The sequence below is a fragment of the Mastomys coucha genome, unplaced genomic scaffold (assembly GCF_008632895.1).
Source record: "Mastomys coucha isolate ucsf_1 unplaced genomic scaffold, UCSF_Mcou_1 pScaffold15, whole genome shotgun sequence".
NCBI classification, from domain to species: Eukaryota; Metazoa; Chordata; class Mammalia; order Rodentia; family Muridae; genus Mastomys; species Mastomys coucha.
Genome location: NW_022196897.1, coordinates 95,727,329 through 95,733,328, shown reverse-complemented (window position 1 = coordinate 95,733,328; position 6,000 = coordinate 95,727,329). Strand labels below are relative to the sequence as shown.

The window sequence follows — 6,000 nt, the reverse complement described above, 5'->3', positions numbered from 1 at the left end:
GCTGACTTGTTCCCTCAAGTCCCTGTTACTTTTCCGTCAACTTCATACAAGCTAGTCATATGGAAAGAGGAATTTCAATTGAGAAAAGGCTCCCCGTAAGATCAGTCTCTAGGCAAGTGTGAGATTTCCTGATTAGTGATTGACGTGGGGGTGAGTTTCCTCATGGTGTGAGGGGCCACCTGTAGACAGTTCTCCCTGGGTTGTATAGGAAAGGCGGCTGAACAAGCCACAGAAGCAAGCCCTTAAGCGGTGTCCCTCAGAGGTCTCTGCTTCTGTGTCTATCTGCCCTGCTTAAGTTCTCTGCCTTGGTTCCCGTCAGTGACTGGCTGTCAGTATAAAGTGAACGAAACATTTTCCTCCCCAAGTTGCTTTGGGCTAGTGTTTTACCACAGCAATGGAAAGCGAACTAGAACAGCACCTGTTTAAGAGACCGTCCTGATGGATGAGTGATAGGCAAAGGCCCAGCCCACCGTGAGGCAGGGCCATCCCAAGGCAGCTGGGCCTGGGCTGCCTAGGAAACTTGAGCATGAGCCACAGAATGAGCCAGCAGGCAACATTCCTCTGTAGTTTCTGCTGGACTTCCTCCTCTCACTTTCCTCAACAAGGAACATTTCCTGTAAGCATATGCTGAAATAAACCAACTTGCTTTTGATCATGGTATTTATCCCAACAAAAGAAAACTAGACCAATATACATCTAATTAAGGATTAATAGCCAAATGTGTATGAACCTCAACTCAGTAACAAATTCAATAGAGAGAGAAAAGGTTGGAATAGAAGTCTATCAAAAGAGGATACACACATGGGCAATAGGCAGGTGAACACTGCTTCAAAAGTGTCTACTAATTAAAGATATAATAATTTAGCCACAATGGTATGTCACTTCTTGCTAGTAGAGGGGTTTGTCCAGAAGATTTAAAAATAATACACTTTTAGAAAGGATGGGAGTAAGGTCAACTATTATGGAAAACAGGATAGAGATAATTTTAAAATTAAATAAAGAACTGTGGTCTGACTTAACAATACCACTACTAGGTATATAACCAACTACTAAGAAATCACTAAGTCCCAAAAACATTTGTGCTCTGGGTTTGTTTGGGAGAACCCCTCCATGGAAGACTGATGTTTCTTTCATTTGCCTGCTTGTTTTTGCTTATCTGCCTATCTGTCTGTAGGATTAATTCTTTACTTAAACTTTTTTAACTTTATCTATTGATAGATTTGTTGTTTATTTTATTTACTCATACTATTAGAAACCATGTTCATGTATCTTACAGGTTTTCAACAACTTTCTTCATATGTAGTATTTTTATTGTTATCTTACTTTTAAAATTATTTATGTTTTGAGGTTAGTATAATTAAATCATTTCTCGCTTTATTTTCCTCTCTCTAAGCTTTCCATATACCCCTTCTTCTTGCTCTTTTCAAGTTCATGGCTTCTTTTGCATTGACAGCCCTTTTATTTTAAGCTGGAGCTGAATTTACCAAATTTACTTCAATAATAGTTACTACAGCACAGGAGATGAAGGAAAAGTCGCTTATACCCATTTCATTGGTGTCATGAATTGTTAAAGTATAATTAGTTGATTGTCTCTGGCATCTTATAACTTCTGTTCCTGTGGTTTCCAAGGCTGACGGCATGTAGTATTGCACCCCACATCTAAGACCTCTTGTGTGTGAAAACCAAACCTGCTGTTATTTTCCTGGACACTGGGTGTCAGTAATACAATCTGTAGTCTTGAAGAAGGAAATCAGTGGAGGAGGTGATACAGGGACACAGTTGATGTTTTACTATGAAATCAGCTGACAGTGCATCCCTGGGAGATGTGGGTGACATTACTGTTCCAGAGGCCACCTGGGAGTTGGACAGCATGAACTCTCTCTCTCTTTGATTAGACTTTTGTGTACTTTTGTTTCCCAACACTGCGTCCTTGAGGCAAGAAGCAACAAGTTGCAAGCTGCGGTGTGCTGATTCTTCTTGGGAAGGGTGGTGTGGGTGGAAGGAGGCCAGCAGACTCCTGATCACTTTCTAGATTTCAGTTGCCACCCAAAGACTATTTTAACATAATAGCTACACTGTAAGGAACTGGGTCTTGGGAACTGCCCAACACACCCTCCATGTACTAGGCCCGCCCGCAAGTAAAAAGCTTGTCAGCCAAGCTTCGGATCCTTGGCATATGGCCTGCCCTGGTCTTTCCCTTTTGTTGCCCTAAGGGCCGTGTGTTGTGAGTCAAATTACTGGGCAACCAAGTATCTTCAGCAGAGTCCGCGGCTCTCTAGCAGCTACTGTTTATTCTAAACAAAACTGGAGAAAGGGAGAATATCTAGCAAAGGGAAGGCAATCCCAGCCTTCAGAGAAGACCCCTATGACTAATCAAAAGCCCTCTCAAGACACTTCTGTTGGAATAAATCAATGGCTGAGTAGATGCCACTGCGCCTGTGCTCAGGTGAGAGCCGACAGCTCCTCCCTGCAGAATGCATAGGCTTCCTCTTCAAGTGAGTTTTGCAATAGAAGAGCTGTCCCTGTGAACAGGTGGAAGAGACATCAAAGCTCTTGTCAGCTTGTTCCTGTTGAAGCAGCTGTCTCCGGCACAGAAGACAGGACAGGTGAGAAACGCTTTTCCTCCTCTCTGTTGATTCAGAAATGGGGTTTTACGGTTTCCGGAAACCTATTACCGTTCTTTTTCTTGCTGACTGCTTCCCCTGGGGGCCACTGAGAGAACTTTAGTTTGCTTTAGTTTTGCTGTTATCGTTGTTGTTGTTGAATGCCCAAACAAAGAAATGGCTCCTTCATATCAAGCTATAACTTTCCTCTTTTGCCAACCAACTGTTCATAGAGGGAAGGCCAAAGCAGGGCTACAAGGAGTATAATGGCTTCCAAGGAAAGCATACCAGCATACTGGAAACTGGAGGCAGATAAGTCCTGAGATGGGTCTGGAGCAAGGTTTCTACTCCAAAGGATATCCAGGACCAAAGAAAGCTGTGGTTTCCCCTATTTGGTGTGTTTGTGATTTGGTGCCCAGAGAATATATGATAACAGGGATGACTGAACTCAGCTCTCTTACTTGAATGGCCTCTGGATTAAGCTCTGTGTACAGGGAAAAGAAAGCATCTACATCAAACTCCAGGCACATGTCATTCACAGCCCTGGGCTGCCGTAGGTCGAACCACCCGGCATCTGGAAGAGGCTTGATTTCTGGAATGTAGTGGATCTGATTGCTTCTTGGCAGCTAGTCTTTTCCAATTATGTTTGGCTTAGTCTGATCGTCAAATTACTTTGCAATCCCCAAAGTGATCCAGGATGTCTGTAGAAGGGACAGAGACAGCTCTGTCTACAAAGCAGATTGCTCATGATCGAAGGGAAGTTCTAATGAGATTTTTGAATCATCCACAGCCCAGCCAAAAGGAAGGTGATGCATATTTTTTCTTGGCCTTTTGTTGAACCAAAGTGCTGAAATTAGCATGCATCTCTAAAATATTAGTCAATTCTGACCAGTCTACAGTTTTATTGTGTTCCCTTGATAGAGCTCAAAAAATATTGCATATAATTTGAATATATTTGAATCAAAATTTAAGTTTTTTTCATAATCAGTGAGTGATGTGGTTCAAAGAATTTATATTTTTGTACTTATTACATCAGTAAACAAGAAGCTTCATAATTTAGTTCTTACTGAAATATGGTAACTCCACTGAGGTAAAGTTAACATTTCCTTTTTACAAAGTATGAAGGAAATTTTTGAATGTAATCCAGCAGGCAGAATAGCGAACTTCTTCAAGAACACCAAGTGGTTTTTCTAATAGTTCCATGGAATTCGTTATTTATATGGGAATACCTTCAGGGATGATCATATGCCTCAGCCACTTATTCATCCATGTTAAAATGAAAAATAAATTTTAACACTTTTGAAGCCCTAAAGTTAAAAGTCTATAAGTAGCAGATATCATGAGCTAGAGAGAGTATGTATTCCAGTGTTATTAAGCTTTAATATTATTTAGGAACCATGAGCACAGTCCAGTCAATGGCAACCTTTTCAAATACAAACTATATGATTTAAAGTTTGGATTATAAGTAGATAATATTTTCAAGACTAAATACTAGAAAGTTTAAGAAACCCACTTCTTCATACTCTTTTCTTCAAAAATAAAATATCAGACAGTGAGGTTAATTAAGCAAAGACCTTGAGAACAAGCCGCTATTTTAATAGTGTCATGTTAACAAACTGAAATTATTTTCCGGAAGATGATAAGTCTTCCATGATGCAATAGCATGTCAAAGCTCCCATGAGGATGAGCAGATGGAAATTAGCAGACATTGACATCTGTTACATCCACGACGCTCTCCACTGATGCTACTAAACTGTTCTGTGGACTGAGTGGTCCACATTGTTACCCTGCGGTTATAAGTTTGTGTATGGTTAATATGAAATCCCTGCATCATCTTGTCAATCAGCTCTAAAGACTATTCCTTAAATCAGTTATTGCAGAGTAAACATTTCTCACCTAGTGTGTATACATCAAGCTAATGATCCCATGTCTGAGGCAATCTTTTCCACTAACGAAGTGGGTGTGGAGAAATCACACAGATGATCTCCGAGCTTCTATTTTCCTGTCTGGTTTTATATATAACAAGGACACTGAAAGCAGAAAACTGCAGATGGTTTCTCCCTGGCTCCAAAAGCTCTAGTTCTAGCCTTTATTTTATTCTTAAGACCAATTCACAAACTAGGTTTCACAACTGTTTTCTTTTCTTATGGGTGATAAATTTCAACATATAAAATTAAGAAACAGAAAAATGAAAAAATTCACACGCGTGCCTGAAGTAGGATTGCATCAAAAACAATCTAGTTGTGCCAAACAGAATTCCCAGGTAAAGTCTGAAAAGGAAAACTTCAGCAGGCAATTAAGAAGGGAACACACACAAGGTAACACTGTGGAGTAAAAAGAAAACTCCATCAGATAAGAGGCTGCCAAGACCCAAGGGCCGTTTTTCAAGCCAGGCAGAACTGTTCTTTCCCACCACACCCAAAATAATGCTTCATAAGCTAATAATTCCTTTAAAAAACAAAATAATAAGCATAAAATAAATATTTTCATTTGCGAAGTGGAGTGTCTACTGTTTTCCTTTTCTTCAGGAAAACATAAAAATGCGTCACTAAGTACCTTCCCACAATGCCTTACGAAGTCCAATTGTAAGTTGGGTGAGTTAGAAACAGAGGTCAACAAATCCAAAATGTGTGACAAGCGTGTGACTTTTCAGGACATTTTCTTTTAAATATTTATGATCCTTAATGGCATTCTTCTTTTAATTTTTTCCTATTTACTCCAGTGAAAACTTGAAGTTAGTGAAGCAAAGTTAAAGTTGAGAACAAGTGCCCATTTCCCCTTGTTTCTGTTTAAATTGTCATTGACATTCACCAGGAAGCTAAGAAAGAGACTATGAAGAGTAGCCATGCCCCAGCAAGTTCCTAAATAGACATCCAAATTATTTTACTTTAGTGAAACCTAAGTCTTAGTGGCTCTTCCAGAGCTCCCCCAGGTAGCCGCCATTCTTCACGGTATGGGTGTCAGGGCTCTTCTCTCCCCAGGTTAGGTACTATTTAATCAGATGGGTTCTGGGGGGGAACCTCTTCAGTCCAAATGCTCTAAGTAGGGGAGAAGGAAAAAGAATTTAGAAAAAGATAAATGAAAATCTCAAAATAGCCTGGAATGAGATTACTGTGCGTTAGGCCAGATGTCTACAGGTATGATCACTTCTCCAGCAGGCTTTCTGTTTTTGGAGAAGTTGACAGCAGGGCACAATGCCATTTTAAGTATAGAAAGCATGTTCATCGTGATGGGAAAATCTGTCTTACGTAAGTATCCATTAAGTAACAATGTTTCAAGTGCCAAATGGAATACCTAGCATTTGTATCAGAAAACTTTAAACAGAAGCTCCAGATATGGTTTGGCACATAAGAGGGCTTTACTGATTTATTTGAGGACAAGAGTTATATCCCAGGAC

At 40.1% G+C, this 6,000-nt stretch overlaps 1 protein-coding gene across 2 annotated transcripts in view; it reads left to right on the top strand.

Annotated features, from left to right (window-relative positions):
- The first annotated feature begins 2,146 nt into the window (after positions 1-2,146).
- Bbox1 (gamma-butyrobetaine hydroxylase 1) overlaps positions 2,147-6,000 on the top strand; it is a 54,852-nt gene continuing 50,998 nt past the window's right edge. Inside the window, exon 1 of one of the 2 annotated variants that reach the window (XM_031371325.1) lies at positions 2,147-2,606. The gene's annotated coding sequence lies outside the window, so the exon portion shown is untranslated. The remainder of the gene's footprint in view (positions 2,607-6,000) is intronic. The other variant, XM_031371324.1, reaches the window with a different exon arrangement.